Source organism: Sapajus apella, unplaced genomic scaffold (assembly GCF_009761245.1).
Source record: "Sapajus apella isolate SASKATOON/1434 unplaced genomic scaffold, GSC_monkey_1.0 scaffold189, whole genome shotgun sequence".
NCBI lineage: Eukaryota > Metazoa > Chordata > Mammalia > Primates > Cebidae > Sapajus > Sapajus apella.
In genome coordinates, this window is record NW_022437129.1 from 754,969 (window position 1) to 774,118 (window position 19,150).

At 48.8% G+C, this 19,150-nt stretch overlaps 1 non-coding gene across 1 annotated transcript; it reads left to right on the forward strand.

Moving 5' to 3' along the window:
• Positions 1-1,950: 1,950 nt before the first annotated feature.
• On the forward strand, positions 1,951-2,167 carry LOC116543561. Its single transcript, XR_004265613.1, has one exon. It is a non-coding gene; the product is annotated as a small nucleolar RNA U3 (small nucleolar RNA).
• Positions 2,168-19,150: the final 16,983 nt, after the last annotated feature.

A 19,150-nucleotide genomic window follows, 5' to 3' on the forward strand; every position in this document is an offset into this window, starting at 1 on the left:
TGCCTGCCTCAGCTGCCCAAGTAGCAGGGATTACAGACACTAGCCACCGCCCCCGGCTCTATTTAGGAACGTCTTAGTTCCAAGTTTTGGCAATTATGGATAAAGCTGCTATAAACATATGTGTGCAGGTTTCTGTATGGACATACGTTTTCAACTCATTTGGGTAGACACCAAGAGCTGCACTCCAGCCTGGGCAACAAGAGCAAACCCGTCTGAAAAAAAAAAACAAAAACAAAAAAACAGAAATTAGGCCAGGCATGGTGGCTTGTGCCTATAATCCCAGCACTTTGGGAGGCCAAGGCAGGCAGGTGCCTTGAGGTCAGGAGTTCAAGACCAGCCTGGCCAACATGGCAAAAATCCGTCTCTAATAAAAATACAAAAATTAAGCCGGGCACAGTGGCTCACACCAATCTGAGCTCACACACCTCAGGCTGAGGCAGGCAGATCACCTGAGGTCAGGAGTTCGAGACCAGCCTGACCAATATGGTGAAACCTCGTCTTAAAAAAAAAACCACCACAAGGCCAGGCACGGTGGCTCAAGCCTGTAATCCCAGCACTTTGGGAGGCCGAGGCGGGTGGATCACGAGGTCAAGAGATCGAGACCATCCTGGTCAACATGGTGAAACCCCGTCTCTGCTAAAAATACAAAAACATAAGCGGGGCATGGTGGCGCGTGCCTGTAATCCCAGCTACTCAGGAGACTGAGGCAGGAGAATTGCCTGAACCCAGGAGGCGGAGGTTGCGGTGAGCCGAGATCGCGCCATTGCACTCCAGCCTGGGTAACAAGAGTGAAACTCCGTCTCAAAAAAAAAAAAACACCACCACAAAAATTAGCCAGGCGTGGTCACACATGGCTATAATCCCAGTTACTCAGGAGCTTGAGGCACAAGAATCACTTGAACCCAGGAGACTGAGATTGCAGTGAGCCCAGATCAAGCCGCTGCACTCCAATTTGGGTGACAAAGTGAGACTCCATCAAAAAAAAAAAAAAAAAAGCAAACTCGGAAATTATTCTCTCACAGTTCTGGAAGTTCAAAGTCAGGAATCAATCTGTTGACAGGGTCATTTGAAGCCTCGAATGGAGGATTCCTTCATTGACTCCTCCAGCGTCTGGAGGCTACTGGCCATCATGGTGTTATGAAAGTTTAAAAGGGTCTGGGCAGAGGGAGGAAAAGGAAGTTTGTTTTATGGGTACAGAGTTTCAGTTTGGGATGTTGAAAAAGTTCTGGGGATAAATAATGGTGACGGTTACATACCATTGGTTACATGAATGTATTTAATGGCGCCGAATGGTACATATGAAAAATGGTTAAAATGGTACATTTCATGTCTATTTTATACCATCCTCCCTAAAAAAAAATGTTTTTAAGAGTCAAGATTTCACTCTGTCTCCCAGGCTGGGGTGCAATGGGGCGATCAAAGCTTACAGCTTCAAACTCATCCAGCTTTCCTGGTTTAAACGTTATCCAGTTTAGCTGGGACTACAGGCGGTGCCACCACGCCCAGCTCAGTTTTGATTTTTTTCCCCCCATTGGTAGAGACGAGATCGCACTATATTGCCTAGCCTGGTCTCAAACTCATAGAACAAAGGATGCTCCCGCCCGGGCTTCCGCGTGGGCTGTCAAACGCTGGGATTACCGGATTACAGGCCGGCGCACCGCACCGGAAGCAAACACGGCGCGCCGTAAAAATTCAGATTGTGATTGGCTGTCATTCAGAATTATGCTAATTCGCCTGTTTTTTCAACTTTTTAAATTAAAACAATTTTTAAAAATTATGTTTCCACTTAAAACGTTAAAATATGTTGCTAGTGATAGTATTCGAAAAGCTGTTGCTGACAATCTGTCTTCTTGTTTATTTCCTAGTGGAATCAGAAATAGCGAAACTATCTCGCCATCAGTGTAAAGTGTGTGGCGAATGTAGACCCGGCAGAGGCGGCGGCAGAACGTTAAGACTATACTTTCAGGGATCATTTCTATAGTTTGTGACTAGAGAAGTTTCTCTGAACGTGTAGAGCACCGGAAACCACGAGGAGGAGGCGCAGCGTTTTCTCCTGAGCGTGAAGTTGGTTTTTGGTGTTGCTTTGCGGCAACCGCCATTTACCGTTGATGATCGTTCTCTTTCTCCTTCCTGGAGAATGAGAGGGAGAAAACGCAGTCTGAGTGGTTTCCTTTATTATCTGTTGAATAAAAGATAATGATTCGATTAAAAAGAAAAATTAACGGGTACTGAGTATTCTGTAGTTTCTTTTTTTTTTTTGTTAAGTTTTATAGTTTTGACGGATAAAATTCTGTAATTTAGTTTTACTTTTTTTTTTGTTGTTCTCTCTTTTTTTAAGTTGTGGTGTTTCTTTTTTCTCCCAACCAGGTTGATATATGAACTCTGGTTTACTGCAGTCTCTTGTCTCCAGGGTGCAAGGGATTTTCCCGCCTCAGTTTCCAGAGCAGTTAGGGTTTGTAGGCACACACCACTATCTTGGTTTTTTGTATTTTTGGTAGTGATGAGGTTTCACCATGCTGGTCTTGAACTCCTGATCTCCTGAGCTACCTGCCTCAAGCCTTCCAAAGTGTTGGGGTTACAGTGGTGAAACGCTGCGCCGGCACGTGTTCCTACATTTTGAACAATGGGACACAGCCAGCAGTATAGGTGGCTCTCTTTAAAGAGAGTTGCAAAAGAAAAATAGTATTCTAATCACTCTTGGGTACTATGCTTCTTTTATGTTTCTTTAGTAAAGTAAAATCTTAAATCAGCTTTTTTCTTTTTTTTCCCCGAGATGGAGTCTCGCTTAGTCGCCCAGGCGATTATGCAATGGCCCAATCTTGGCTCACTGTAACTTCCACCTCCCAGGTTCAAGCAATTCTTGTGCCTCAGCCCCCTGAGTAGCTGGGATTACCTAGGCACCCACCACCACACCCAGCTAATTTTTAATACGCAGGTTTACATGGGAGTGACATTAAGCTGATTTTTTGTATTTTTAGTAGAGACAGCATTTTGCCATGTTGGCCAGGCTGGTCAATAACTCCTGACCTCAGGTGATCAACTCGCCTTGGCCTCCCAAAGTGCTGAGATTACAGGCCTGAGCCAGCAAGCTTGGCCCTAAAAGTTTTTTTTTTGAGACAGAATGTCGCTGTCTCCAGGTGCCAGGCTGGAGTGCAGTGGTGCAATCTTGGCTCACTGCAATCTCCACCTCCTAGGTTCAAGCAATTCTCCTGCCTCAGCCTCCTGAATAGCTGGGGACTACAGGTGCGCGCCACCACGCCCAGCTAAATTTTGTATTTTTTAGTAGAGATGGGGTTTCACCATGTTGGCCAGGTTGGTCTCGATCTCTTGACCTCGTGATCTGCCTGCCTCAGCCTCCCAAAGTGCTGGGATTACAGGCGTGAGCCACGACGCCCAGCCCTAAAAGTATTTTTTATAGACATGTGTTCCCCCTCTGTTGCTCAGGCTGGTCTCAAACTCCTGATCTCAAGTGACTGCCTGCGTCAGCTGCACAAGTGGCAGGCATTACAGGCACAAGCCACCATCCCTGGCTCTATTTAGGAACGCCTTAGTTCCAAGTTTCAGCAATTATGGATAAAGCTGCTCTAAGCATATATGTGCAGGTTTTTGCATGGACATCCGTTTTCAACTCATTTGGGTAGACACCAAGAGGCACGAGTACTGATCATATGGTGAGAGTATGTTTAGTTTTAGAAGAAGCTGCTTGTCTTTGCTTGGGCTGTATAACAAAATACCACAGACTTTGCGGCTTGAATAACAGAAATTTGTTTCTTATAGTTCTTAGTTGGGCAAGATAGCTCATATCTATAATCCCAGCATTTTGGGAGGCCCAGGCAGGAGGATCGCTTGAGTCTAGGAGTTCAAGATCAGCCTTGGCAAACATGGCGAAAACCCATTTCTACTAAAAATACAAAAAATTAGCCCAGCATGGTGGTGGGCACCAATAGTCCGAACTACTCTGGAGGCTGAGGTGGGAGGATTGCTTGAGCCGGAGAGGTTGAGGCTGCAGCTGCAGTAAGTCATGATGGTGCCACTGCACTCCAGCCTGGGTGACAAGGCCCTACCCTGTCTCAAAAGAAAGAAAGAAAGAAAGAAAGACATTTATTTCTCACAGTTCTGGAGGCTGAAAGTGCAAGACCATTCAAGGTGCGGGTGCGGGAGGTTTCATTCTGCTGCCCCTCTCTCGGCTCGTGGATGTGTGCTCACATGGTAGGGAGGAAGGGAGGGAAGGAGAGAAAGAAAGAGGGAGCCCAAGAGTTTGTTCTCAAGTCTCTTCTTCTTTGAGACAGGGTCTTGATCTGGGTGCAGTGGTGCAATCATGGCTCACTGCAGCTTCGACCTCACGCTCAAGTGATCCCCCCACTTCAGTCTCTCGAGTATCTGGGACAAAAGGCATGTGCCGCCATGGCTGGCTAATTTTAAATTTTTCTGTAGACACGAAGTCTCACTATGTTGCCCAGGCTGGTCTCGAACTCCTGGCCTCAGGCAAGCCACCTGCCTCGGACACCCAAAGCGTGATTACAGGCATGAGCCACTGCTCCCGGCCGTTTCTGGTTTTTTAAGAGACAGAGTCTTGCTCTGTCTCCCAGGCTGGAGTACAGTGGCCCAATCGTAGTTCACTCTAAACTTGAACTCTTGTGCACAAGAGATCTTTCTCCCTCAACCTTCCAAATTCCAAGTAGTTGAGACTGCAAGCATATGCCACCAAGCCTGGCTAATTTTATTTATTTATTTATTTATTTATTTTATTTTTTTTTATAAGATGGGGTTTCACCATGATGGCCAGGCTGGTCTTGAACTCCTGACCTCAGGTGATCCACCTACCTCGGCCTCCCAGAGTGCTAGGATTATAGGCATGAGCCACCGTGCCTGGTCTTATTTATTTATTTTTGAGACGGAGTCTCACTCTGTTGCCAAGATTGGAGTCCAGTGGCCCAATCTCAGCTTACTACAACCTCAGCCTCCTGGGTTCAAATGATTCTCCCACCTCTGCCTCCCAAGTAGCTGAGATTACAGACATGTGCCTCCATGCCCATCTGATTTTTGGGTTTTTAGTGGAGACGAGATTTCACCATGTTGGCCAGGCTGGTTTCAAACTCTTGACCTCAGGCGATTCACCTATCTTGGCCTCCCAAAGTGATGGGATTACCGGCGTGAGCCACTGTGCCTGGCCAATTTTTACTTTTTATCTATTTATTTTTTTTTAGCTGAAAAAAACCATCTGCATAAATTTTTTTATTTTTTGAGACGGGGTTTTGCTATGTTGCCCAGACTGGTCTTGAACACTTGGCCTCCTAAAGTGTTGGGATTGTAGGTATGAGCCACCACACCCAGTCTGGTGCTTTTTACTTTGTTAAAAAAAAAAAAAAATAGGGGCTGGGCGAAGTGACCAATGCCTGTAATCCCAGCACTTTGAGGGGCTGAGGCACGACGACCACTTGAGCCCAGGAGTTCAATACCAGTCTGGGCAACATAGTGAGACCCTGTGTACGCGCGCGCGCGCGCGCGCACACACACACACACACACACACACACACACACACACACACACTTAGTTGAGCTGATGGTACACGCCTGTAGTCCCAGCTCCTTAGGAGGCTGAGGTGGGAGGATCGTTTGAGCCTGGGGAGGTCGAGGTTGCGGTGAGCCGAGGTTGTGCCCCTGCATTCCAGCCTGGGCAACAGAGTGAGACTCTGTCAGAAGGAGAAGGAGAAGCAGAGGGAGAGGGAGGAGGAGGAGGAGGTGGGGGGAGGGGAAGGAGAAAGAGGGGCAGCTGAATGAAACCTTTTTTCTTCTTTTTGACAGGGTCTGGATATATGTTTTGGAGGCTGGTCTGCGCAAGTTGGCCTCCAGCTCCTGGGCTCAAGTGATCTTCCACCTCAGCCTCCAGAGTACCTGAGACCAGAGATGTCAGCCCCTGTCCCTGGCTGCTTTGTTAACATTCGTGACATGATCATGCCCTGTTCTTAGTAAGTCTCCCAGCTGAGTTTTAGTTCTGTGTTGAAATAGATTCAACATTCCCCTTGTCCTGAGTTCTTTATTTTGATTTTGATTTATCTATAGATTGACCAGATTTTATTGTGGAGGTTTTTTTTTTTTTTTCCAGGAAGGTCTGAGGGGTTGCGGTATTTCATGAGTGTAACAATTTGGGTCTAATCAGGAGATTGCACACAACAAATTGAGTAGGAATCATTAACTACGATAGAGGAGTAATCCTAAAATAGAAGGGAACTCTCCGTGGTACCCTGGTGCCGAGGGAGAATACTTGAGGAAGCCCAAACTTGGAAAAGGTCCAGCTCTCACTGGGGATGGTACAGTCTGGCCAGCAGAAAGCAGAGATGTTCTCTGGTTTAGTGAGAATGGAGCTGGTCTGGAGCTGCTGGACAAACGACAGGTGCCTCTCGAATGCAGGTGGTGGACAGGGGATCTCACAGCATGCTGTCCTTTTGGGGCTTGCAGGGGAAGTGGCTGCGTGGTGTGTGACCCTCCAAGCCCAGGCAGCCGTGTGCAGACCACAGAGGGGCTTTGCTTTCTGTGTTTGAGAGGCTTGGGGAAGCTTATCACTGGGCTGAGGCTACCGTAGGGTGCAGAGGGATTGGATTCTGGGCTGAGGCTGCCAGGCGCCATCAGGTGTCCTCACACACGCAGCTGACCCTCTCCTTCCCCTATGCCATACAGTACAAGCAGCCTCTGCCTACAGATTGCTCTACTAAAAAGAATTAATGCTGTCTTCACTTCAAAGTAAAAACGCTTAAAGGGGCGGGCTGAGCATAGTGGCTCACGCCTGTCATCCTAGCTCTTTGGGAGGCTGAGGTGGATGGATCACCTGAGGTCAGGAGTTCAGGACCAGCCTGGCCAACATGGTGAAACCCCATCTCTAATAAAAATACAAGAATTAGCTGGGTGTGGTGGCCAGCTCCCGTAATCCCAACTACTCAGGAGGCTGAGGCAGGAGAATCACTTGAACCTGGGAGGCGGAGGTTGTAGTGAGCCAAGATTGTGCCACTGCACTCCAGCTTGGGTGACAAGAGTGAAACTCCGTCTCAAAAAAAAAAAAAAAAAGTTTAAAGGAATTCCTTTATCATACAGATATATTGAAAGATGCTTTTGGAGCTGTGAGCAATAGATTCATGACTAACACTTGACAATCAAACTAAACTAACAGTCAAATGAAACTTGATTGGCATTTTGTCATCTGACCTCTGGTTATAATTGAGGAGTCCAGCTCTTGGTGAAAAAAAAAAAGAAAAAAATGAATGCTGGGCACGGTGGCTCATGCCTGTAATCCCAGCACTTTGGGAGGCCAAGGCCGGTAGATCACAAGGTTAGGAGCTTGAGACCAGCCTGGCCAACATGATAAAACCCTGTCTCTATTAAAGATACAAAAAATTGGCAGGGCATGGTGGCGGACGCCCGTAATCCCAGCTACTCGGGAGGCTGAGACAGGAGAATCGCTTGAACCCAGGAGGCAGAGGTTGCAGTGAGCCGAGATCACACCACTACACTCCAGCCTGGGCGACAGGGCGAGATTCCATCTAAAAAAAAAAAAAAAAAAAAAAAAAAAAAAAAAACCATCATGCCCCCCGGGGGGGGGACAGAGGCTTTCCCTGGCAGGCCTCTGGGAGCAGCTGCCCTCTGCACACCAACTAGGGGCACAGCCAGGGCACAGCAGCCTCTGAAGGGATCTGCAGTCACAGGCTCAGCCCACGGTGGGTCTTCGCACACTGGCACACCAGGCGCTGGGGTCCTGCCTGGGTCTCTTTGTCCAGGCTTGGGCGGAGGTGTTCGGGTGCCTCTGTGGAGCCCTCCTTGTTGAGAGGAGGAGGGGAGGCCTGACGGTGCTTTCTCTGCTCTGACTCAGTACCGGGAGCTTCCCTCTGAGGCTTCCCCCTTGGTACCCCTACCCCTGGGTTCACACGAGGGATCCTTTTGTTGGGGCTCCCTCTGCAGAGAGACACCCCATGTCTGTGCTGATTCACCTGGCCTCCACCGTGTACCGATCTGAGCGGGGAATGAAGCAGGGAGACGTGGTGTCTTCTCAGTTTTAGCCTCTTGCTTATTTGCAGTAAGTGATGAGAGGGTTCCGGCTTTCATTCTGGGCTTGTTGCTTTCATTGGCTACTGTGATCCCTGAGAGCTCACCTCTCTTCCTTCCAGCTCAGGTGAGCTGCTGACAATCATATTCTTGGTCCACCCTCCTCCTCAGAACCCTGTGGCTTTGCTGTATGGTCTTCTGGCATGAAATGTTGCTATGGAGAAGGCTGAGGGCCACCTGGCTTCCCCGCCCCCACCTTGGTACATGACCTGAACTTTCCATTTGAGTAGGGGAAGAACTTTTTCCTTATTCATGAAACTCTACTGGGATATGTTCCTCTTGTTATGCACAAATTTTCTGTACTAAATTTTTCTGGTATGTGGTATATCCTTAATATCAACAATTCAGTTCTTTATTTCAGGGACTATTTCCTGTTACATATGTGAAAATCGTTTTTCATATTCACTGTTGGATTCCCTTCTTCAGGGACACCAATTATCCTTCTTTTGGATTTTTTTTTTTAGACAGGGTCTCAGCTCAGGCTGGAGTGCCGTGGTGTCATGATGGCCCGCTGCAGCCTCGACCTCACGGGCTCAAGCAATCCTCCCGCCTCAGCCCCCATCAAGTAGCTGGACTACAGATGTGCACCACCATCCCCAGCTAATTAAGCAATTTTTATTTTTTATTTTTGCAAAGACAGGGTCTCACTATTTTGCCCAGGCTGGTCTCTAACTCCTGGTCTGAAAGGATCCTCCCATCTTAGCCTCCCAAAGTTCTTGGATTACTAGCATGCGCCACTGTGCTCACCTAGATTATTTTCTTATTTTCTTTTTTTTTTTTGAGACAAGGTCTTGCTCTGTTGCCCAGGCTGGAGTGCAATGCTTGGCTCACTGCAGCCTCCACCTCCCAGGCTCAAGCGATTCTCCCACCTCAGCTTCCCACAGGTGCACACCACCATGCTTGGCTTAATTTTGTATTTTGGGTAGCGATGGGGTTTTGCTGTGTTGCCCAGGCTGGTCTCCAACTCCTGGGCTCAGGGGTCTTCCTGTCTCGGCCTCTCAAAGTGCTGGGGTTACAGGTGTAACCACCTCAAAGGCCTGGATCATTCTTATCACTCTCTTCACTTGGGACTTTCTTTTTCTTTTTCTTTTTTTTAGACAGACTCTCACTCTGTTGCCCAAGCTGGAGTGCAGTGGTGCAATCTCAGCAAACTACAACCTCTGCATCCCGGGTTCAAGCAATTCTCCTGCCTCAGCCTCCCAAGTAGCTGCCACCATGCCCAGCTAATTTTTTAGGTATTTTTAGTAGAGACGAGGTTTCACTATATTGGCCAGGCTGGTCTCGAACTCCTGACCTTGTGATCTGCCAGCCTCAGCCTCCCAAAGTGCTGGGACTACAGGCGCCCACCACCACGCCTGCATAATTTTTGTATTTTTAGTAGAGACGGGAGTTTCACCATATTGATCAGGCTGGTCTCGAACTCCTGACCTCGTGATCTGCCAGCCTCAGCCTCCCAAAGTGCTGGGACTACAGGTGTGAGCCACTGCGCCCGGTTCTTATTTTTTCTAGTCAGAGCACTGGCGGGGAGTTTGCTGCTGTTTGTTGCTTGCCTCCAGCTGACTGGGTTTGTGCTTTTTTCTTTGGTTCTAATGTCTAGGTTGGCCCTAATCACGTGCAAGCCCTGTGCCGTTTCTCTTCGCCTTGCTCACAGGTGCCCTGGGCATCTCTGCCCACACTGCCCATGGGCTTTCCCTTGGGAGGGCCCTGCCATTCCCTTCCCTTCCTCTGCACGGGGAGGGAGGGCTTTTTTCCACATCTTGAGTCCTGAGAAGGACCCCAGACCCTGGCTTGCCCCTAGCATGGGAAGCTTTCCTCTCTCTCCTGGCTCCTCCTGCTGTGTCCCTAGGGCCCTGACCTCTGCCCCTCCCTTCTAGGTCGCTCTCATAAGCCCCTGCACAGACTCAAATATCAGGCAGGAGAGCCCACCTTCTAGCTCTCAGTCTCAAGATGGGAACGGACTGGAAGGAAGGGGGACTGGGGTGCTGAGAACACAAATCTCAATCACGGCCGGGCGCGGTGGCTCAAGCCTGTAATCCCAGCACTTTGGGAGGCCGAGGCGGGTGGATCACGAGGTCAAGAGATCGACACCATCCTGGTCAACATGGTGAAACCCCGTCTCTACTAAAAATACAAAAAATTAGCTGGGCATGGTGGCGCGTGCCTGTAATCCCAGCTACTGAGGAGGCTGGGGCAGGAGAATTGCCTGAACCCGGGAGGCGGAGGTTGCGGTGAGCCGAGATCGCGCCATTGCACTCCAGCCTGGGTAACAAGAGCGAAATTCTGTCTCAAAAAAAAAAAAAAAAAAAAAAACTCAATCACGCTCAGTGAAGTGTGGCTTCAGGCCTAGTGACTATTTGACGTAGGGATTGTAGTAATGGGGGTGGGGTGGGGGGGTACTTTTTGCAGGGGAGTCCAGGATCCTACATGAGCAACTCGACAGGTGAGGGACCCGTCAGGAGAGGAGACGGAGGAAGCCGAGTGGAGGACACAGGAGGAGGATCAATGAAATGAGTTGTATTGGGGCCGTTGTACATCTGAAGAACGTCCAGGGGGTGGCGCCCAAGAGGCATTTGGTGCTCAGAGAAGAGGTCAAGGGTGGACTTGTGGGGTGGGAGAGGCTCTTGGGGCTGCAGGAGTGGTTCCTGAGCTGTGATCCCCACTGTCCCCCAACTTACATGCCCAGAAAAGCCAGGCTTGAGTAATAGCAGGATCTCCTGCTCACCCTCAAAGGACCAAACTGGGCAGAACTCAGGGCTACCTTTTCAGGATCCAAAGTTAGGGACAGACGGGGGCCACCCTGGGGCCACCCTGGAGGGTCTCTTAGCCCTGGAAGGATCTGACTAACCATAATGAATGAGTCTTTTCACTCTAGGAATACCGAGGTGTTCCAGAGTACAGCTTGGTAGTGCCAGGAGCCAGCAATGAGTCCACTCAGTGGAGCTCAAGGACCAGCATGGGCAGGCAGCAGACAGGGGCCCGGGGTCATCAAGACAGCAGGCATGGCTTCCTAGCTATCCTAGGGAGGGGAAGGGGCTCTCATTGTGGCTTCAACTTACATTTCCCTAATGACAAATGCGGCGGAGCATCTTTCATGAGCTGGGAGCCATCTGTAGGCCTTATTTGGGGAAAAGTCTTTTAGCATCCTTTGCCTTTTTTTTTTTTTTTTTTTGAGACGTAGTCTTGCTCAGCTGCCCAGGTGGAGTGCAGTGGTTCAATCTCCATTCGCGGCAACCGCTGTCTCCCGGGTTCAAGCAAGTCTCCCGTCTCAGCCTCCTGAGTGGCTGGTATTACAGGCACCGGTCATCATGCCCAGCTAATTTTTGTATTTTAGTAGAGACTTGAACTCCTGACCTCAGGTGATCTGCCCCCCTCAGCCTCCCACAGTGCTAGGATTACAGGCATGAGCCACCGCGCCCGGCCCCTTTGCCCATTTTTAAATAGGGTTGTTTGTGTTCCGCTATTGAATTCTATGAGTTCTTGTATATTCTGGGTATGAGACTCTCACCAGATTTTTGATTTGCAAATATTTTCTTCTATTCTATAGGTTGTCTTTTCATTTTCTTTCTTTCTTTTTTTTTTTTTTTTTTTTGGAGTATTGTCTTGCTCTGTCACCAGGCTGGAGTGCAATGGTGTGATCTCGACTCATTGCAACCTCTACCTCCTGGGTTCAAGCTATTCTCCTGCCTCAGCCTCTCAAGTAGCTGGGATTACATGTGTGCACCACCACACCCAGCTAAATTTTGCATTTTCAGTAGAGACTGGGTTTCACCATGTTGGCCAGGCTGCTCTCGAACTTCTGATCTCATTATTCGCCTGCCTCGGCTTCTCAAAGTGCTGGGATTACAGGCGTGAGCCACCGCACCTGGTTTTTTTTCTTTTCTATTCTTTTCCTTTCCTTTCTTTTCTTCTTCTTCTTTTTTTTAATCCTTGCTTGGTTGAAATAAGCTCTGCAAGTGGCCAATGAATTGCTTTATCATTTCCTATAGTGCCCTGCTCTACATCCTGATGCTATCAAGTCTGGCTCCCTGGGAGGAATCATGTGTGAGGTCCATGTCTGCTTTGTCCTGACCTCTGGAGGGCTCCCTCTACTGGTGTTATTCCCTGGTCTCTCCTGCAAATGAGCAGCCTAGAGTTCAGCTTGTGTCTTGAATCTTCTCCCAATTACCTCCCACCATAACCTCTACTATTCTCAAAAGCACCTTTTGGGCTGGGCGCGGTGGCTCACTCTTGTAATCCCAGCACTTTGGGAGGCTGAGGCGGGTGGATCACCTGAGGTCAGGAGTTCAAGATCAGCCTGGCCAACATGGTGAAACCCTATCTCTACTAAAAAAAATAATAGTAAAAAAAATTTTAGCTGGGCATGGCAGTGGGCGCCTGTAATCCCAGCTACTTGGGAGGCTGAAGCAGGAGAACCGTTTGAACCTGGAAGGCAGAGGTTGCAGCCAGCCGAGATGGCGCCATTGCACTCCAGCCTGGGTGGCAGAGTGAGACTCCACCTCAAACAAAACAAAAACAAAAGCACCTTTTTGGCTTGAATTTTTTCATTCTCTGCAGCAAATGAAGTCAGTGGCTTTGGGAAGAGATTAGGAAGTCTCGTTTCTTCATCCCACAAAAATCTCTCTGAGCCAGGGCCCTGGAGCTGGGGATGGAGACTTTGGCAAGCTTCTCTCTGAGTGACACCCCGCGCTAGGGGCTGGGCACTTGGTGGGAGAGGGGGCAATGGCCTGCGGTCCTCGAAGTTTGCCTCTCCCGGTGTGGAGCTGCTTCCACATGAGCCAGGGCTGGGGTGATCAGGGCCTAGCATTTGCAGTACACTGCACCCAAGGCAGAGCCTCTGTTCCACGAGGGGGGCTGGGCCCCCAACTCTTGGCTACACTCACTCAGGTCTTAGCCTCAGCGACAGGTAGCTGGGGTAGAGTAGAAAATTGATGTCCTGTTCTTCCTGGGAGGAAAGCCCCACTCCTGGGAGCTGGGGGCAGAAGGAGCCCTGTTTCCTCAGTCTGGAGGTGGCAGGGGACCCCACGTTCTTGGCTGCAGCTGTCCAGAGTCTCAGCCTCACTGAGCTGAGAGGAAGGGTGAGAGAGGGCATGGTCTCAGTTCAAACACCTCGGCCTCACCTTTTTTTTTTTTTTAAGATGGAATTTTGCTCTTGTTACCCAGACTGGAGTGCAATGGCATGATCTCAGCTCAGTGCAACCTCCTCCTCCCTGGTTCAAGTGATTCTCCTGCCTCAGCCTCCCCAATAGCTGGGATTACAGGCACATGCCACCATACCTGGCTAATTTTGTATTTTTAGTAGGGACGGGGTTTCTCCATGTTGGTCAGGCTGGACTCGAACACCCGACCTCAGGTGATCCGCCCACCTCAACCTCCCAAACTGCTGGAATTACAGGCATGAGCCACCACGACTGGCCCTAATGGAGATTTTTGACAGATGCAAATTTCACTGACAAAACACAGCTTTGCAGGGTCATTTCAAAATATGTCAAAGAAATATGTTTTGGGGTAAAATACTTGGATTCCTTTGAGAGTCTGCTGTCTGTCATGTGGTGCTATGAGTCAGATTGGGGTTTGGTATCTCCTTGCCACAGAGAGTCAGTCTTAGCATCTCCATTTTAATGTGAATGCTGGACAGCTGTGCTTAAACCCCAAAAGGGAAGTGGTATAAAGAGGCATGCACTGTGTCCCGTCATGGTCAGAAATTCAGTTTTTCAGGATGGTGACCCCTTAGCCCAGAGAGGGTCTCTTCTGTTCAGTCGAATAGAATATCTACGGAGCTTCATCTACTTAACAAGATTCTCCTGCCTCAGTCTCCCAAGTAGCTGGGATTACAGGCGCTCGCCACCATGCCCAGCTAATTTTTGTATTTTTTGTAGAGACAGGGTTTCACCATGTTGGCCAGGCTGGTCTCACATCACTCCACTCCAGCCCAGGTGACAAGAGCAAAACTCTGTCTCAAAAAAAATTCAGGGAGTTCCCTCAGGTGCTTCAGCCAATCTCTGTTGATGAAAAAACCCCAGCCAGCCTCTCTGGAGTGTCCCAGGGTCTAGTAATCAGTCCAGCCTAATAATTACAGAACTCAGACTGCATTGAAACTGTGGTTTCCATCCCATCTCAAGACCCTTAACACAGACATACCTTCGAAGTCCCTTTTGTCATGTAAGAGAACATTCCAAGTTCTCGGGATCAGGACCCGGATGTCTTTGGGCCCATTATTCAGCTGGTCACAGGGGCTAGGGTTTCAACACCAAGGCAGTGGTTGTGTCTGCCCTGGCTCGTGTGGCCAGAGGCCAGAGCTGGTTTTTCCTCCTGTGAGCAACTTTCAAGGGACCTCTGTAAACCAAAACCAAAATCTCAAGCCTCTCAACCATCTGAATGGGCTCCTTCTCTCTGCAAGGGCATTCCAAAGTTAACCTGAAAATGAGTTCAGGGCATGATAGGAAGGGGGAGCCGGACAGGCCTCATTGTAACCTCCTCACTCTTGGAATTACTGATAGAACAGACTCTTCACATCTGATAAGAAACATTGACACTCTATTCTCTCTGCAGCCAGCTACCTGGAGGCTTCATCTGCACAACAAAACCTCGGTCTCCACAACTCCTTCTTGATTTATTTTTTTTGAGACGGAGCTTTGCTCTTGTTGCCCAGGATGCAGTGCAATGGCAGGATCTTGGCTCACTGCAACCTCTGCCTCCTGGGTTCAAGTGATTCTCCTGCCTCAGCTAGGATCACACGCATGCACCAGCAGGCCCAGCTAATTTTTTTTTTTTTTTTTTTTTTTGAGATGGCGTTTTCTTGTCACCTGGGCTAGAGTACCATGATGCGATCTTGGCTCACTACAACTTCCGCCTCCCAGGGTCAAGTGATTCTCCTGTCTCAGCCTCCTGAGTCGCTGGGATTACAAGCACCCACCACCATGCCCAGCTAACTTTTGTATTTTGTATCTCAAAGTGCTGGAATTGCAGCATGAGCCACCATGCCTGGCCCAAGCCTCCAGCTTCTGATGGCTTCTCATTCCAGGCCCCAGCGTCTGCCTCATTTGGGGTCCTGCAGTCCTCAAGGGTACGCCCGGTCAAGTCCCATTTGTGGGGTCATCTCTGGTCTCGTGGAATCGGGGCAGATTTATCCTCTAACAAAGCTTTGCTGCTCACCTCACTCCATTCCCTGAGCTCGCAGTACAGTAGACAGCCCAGGCTCGCAGCTCTGGCCTGAGCCACGCTGGGCGTGAGTCCTCAGGGTTGGGGCCATGCGGTGAAGGAGTTGCAGGCATGGTTTGGCCCTTAGGCCTGTCTAGATTTGAACCCCAGCCCTGACATCTACCAACTGTTGGTCACTTACCTCTTTGTAAAGGACTTGGCAGAGAACAAATAATTCTTTTTTTTTTTTTTATTGCGTTTTTGGTTTTGCGGTACATGTGAAGAACATGCAAGATTGTTGCATAGGTACACACATGGCCGTGTGGTTTGCTGCCTTCCTCCCCATCATCCACATCTGGCATTTCTCCCCATGCTCTCTCTCCCCCAACTCCCCACCTCCCGCTGTCCCTCCCCTGGTTCCCCCAACAGACCCCAGTGTGTGATGCTCCCCTCCCTGTGTCCATGTGTTCTCATTGTTCAACACCTGCCTATAAGTGAGAACATGCTGTGTTTGATTCTCTGTTCTTCTGTCAGTTTGCTGAGAATGATGGTTTCCAGGTTCATCCATGTCCCTACAAGGACACGAACTCATCATTTTTTATGGCTGCATGATATTCCATAGTGTATATGTGCCACATTTTCCCTGTCCATTCTATCATCAATGGGCATTTGGGTTGGTTCCAGGTCTTTGCTATTGTAAACAGTGCTGCAATGAACCTTCGTGTGCATGTGTCCTTATAGTAGGACGATTTATAATCCTTTGGATATATACCCAGTAATGGGATTGCTGGGTCAAATGGAATTTCTATTTCTAGGTCCTTGAGGAATCGCCACACTGTCTTCCACAATGGTTGAACTAATTTACACTCCCGCCAACAGTATAAAAGTGTTCCTATTTCTCCACATCCTCTCCAGCATCTGTTGTCTCCAGATTTTTTAATGATCGCCGTTCTAACTGGCGTGAGATGGTATCTCAATGTAGTTTTGATTTGCATTTCTTTAATGATCAGTGATGATGACCATTTTTTCATATGTTTGTTGGCCTCATGTATGAGAACAAATACTTCTAAAACACATAAAAATAAACCAGCTGTCTGTCCCACCAGCCCCAGGGGACACACGTTCAGCTTCATGAGGGGAAGTCCTCCTCTCCTCATGTGGCAGGAAGCACCTCAAAACTGAGGTGGGGGCAGATCCCCACCCCTCCATTGCATCATTCGGAGGCTTTGAAACCTCAGCTGCATCTGAGCCGGGAAGAGCCGCCTTATAACATCCTGTCACCCTTGGGGTCGGGGGCAGCCAGAAGGGAGGGGTCTCTGAGTAGGGCAGCATGGAGGAGCCCTGGAATGGGGCTGGGTGAGGTCAGGGCCAGCTCCATCCTGCCTGGTTGGCTCAGGGACTCCAGAGAAGCGGGGGGCAGCTGTCATCCTCCCTGCTTTCCCCTCAACTTTTTTTTTAAAGAGACAGGATTTCACCGTGTTGCCCAGGCTGGTCTCAAACTCTTGACCTCAGGCAATCTGCCTGCATTGGCCTCCCAAAGTGCTGGGATCACAGACAGGCATGAGCCACTGTGCCCGGCCTTTTTTTTTTTTTTTTTTTTTTTTTTTTTTTTCTGAGACAGAGTCTTACTTTGTCGCCCAGGCTGGAGTGCAATGGCGTGATCTCGGTTCACTACAACCTCCATTTCCCAGGTTCAAGCAATTCTCCTGCCTTAGCCTCCTGAGTAGCTGGGATTAGAGGTGCACACCATCATGCCCAGCTAATTTTTATTTTCAGTAGAGATGAGGTTTCACCATGTTGGCCAGGCTGGTCTTGAACTCCTGACCTCAGGTGATCCGCCCACCTCAGCCTCCCAAAGTGCTAGGATTACAGAGGTGAGCCACTGCGCCCGGCCTCAACTTTATTTTTTAAACCTTTTGTTTCAAGATAACTGGAGATTCACGAATATCTTCTCCACTCTTTTTTTTTTTGGAGACAGAGTCTTGATCTGTCATCCAGGCTGTAGTGCAGTGGTGTGATCTTGGCTCACTGCCACCTCTGCCTGCTGGATTCAAGCGCTCTCACATCTCAGCCTCCCAAGTAGCTGGTATTACAGGTGCCCACCACCATGCCCAGCTAATTTTTTGTATTTTTAGTAGAGACAGGGTTTTGCCATGTTGGCCAAGCTGGTCTCCAACTCCTGACTTCAAGTGATCTGCCTGCCTCAGCTCCCAGTGTGCTGGGATTACTGGCATGCCGCTGTCATCTCCCCTATTTTCCTGTCAACTACAGGCATGAGCCACCACACCCGGGCCACCTTCTTCACTTTCCATATAGAAAAGATTCAAACGTTCAGAAAAGCTGTGAGAGTGGTACAATGCCACCTGTATTCCCTTCACCTGCATTCAGCAGTTCACGTTTGATTTTTTTTTTTTTTTTTTGAGACATGGTCTTATTCTGTTGCCCAGGCTGGAGTGCAGTGGTGCTATCTCAGCTCACTGCAACCTCCACCTCCTGGGTTCAAGTGATCTTCCATCTCAGCCTCCTGAGTAGCTGGGACTACAGGTGCACACCACCACCCCTGGCTAATTTTTGGTTTTGTTTTTGGTAGAAATGGGGTTTTGCCCAGCACTTCACATTTGATTCATTCATAGTTCTTAATCTATTATTGATATCTACATAGAGACATGGACATGAATATAGAAATGTGAAGATGCTCTGTCCACTAGAAAACATTTCTGGCTGGGCACAGTGGCTCACGCCTGTAATACCGGCACTTTCGGAGGCCGAAGCAGACGGATCACAAGGTCAGGAGATCGAGACCATCCTGGCCAACATGGTGAAACCCCCATCTCTACTAAAAATACAAAAATTAGCTGGACCTGGTGGCTGGTACCTGTAATCCCAGCTGCTAGGGAGGCTGAAGCAGGGGAATCGCTTAAACCCAGGAGGCAGAGGTTGCAGCGAGCAAGATCATACCACTGCACTCTAGCCTGGTAACAGAGCGAGACTTTGTATCAAAAAAAAAAAAAAAAGAAAATACATTTCTAAAACCTCATGTTATATACATGTATTTAAACATACACACACATACCTACATATGTATAACATTTCCTCCCAGCTCTGTCTGCAAGAGGGGCTGGAAGCCACGGCACGGCAGTAGCAGTGAGCTCACCTCACACCCTGATCAATCCGAGTTCCAGAATCCCATCTGGTGCTACAAATCCCACCCTCTCCCTCCTCGGAGAGATGACTGATTCCAGGGATGGAGCAGGAAACATTCCAGGTGAGTCTTGAACATAGTATTGGCCAGAAGGTCAGGCCGTGTTCATAGAATGACATGGCAGTGCGGAACGGGTGAGGAGCCAGCTTGAAGGAGACCCTACCGGCCTAATCAGGGGCATTTTGAGCACCAAAATCAATGAGATAGTATTGGATTATAATCCACTGGCTAAAATATGAAACCGTGAGTCCATATTGATATAAATGAAGGAAGAAAAACTTCTTTACAGGAAAAAATGTGACTTCACACAGATTGACCCAAGGTCCATGCAGCAGCACAGGGCTTGCCCTGGTTTTCCTTCCCTGTCAGTCTTCCTTCTTCCCCAGGGCAAACCCTGGTTCCAAACGATGGAGCTGTGCCTGTCCACTTGTGCTGTATCCTTCAACACTTGCAAAACAGTTTCAGAATTGCCACACTGACGCCACCGCCTATAACAAATCCACTACGGAAAGGTAGAGGTTTATTTACAATTCTTTCTTTCTTTCTTTCTTTTTGAGAAGGAGTCTCCCTCTATCACCCAGGCTGGAGAGCAATGACACAATCTTGGCTCATTGCAATCTCTGTCTCCAGGGTTCAAGCGATTCTCATGCCTCAGCCTCCTGAGTAGCTGGGATTACAGACACGCGCCACCACGCCTGGCTAATTTTTTCTATTTTA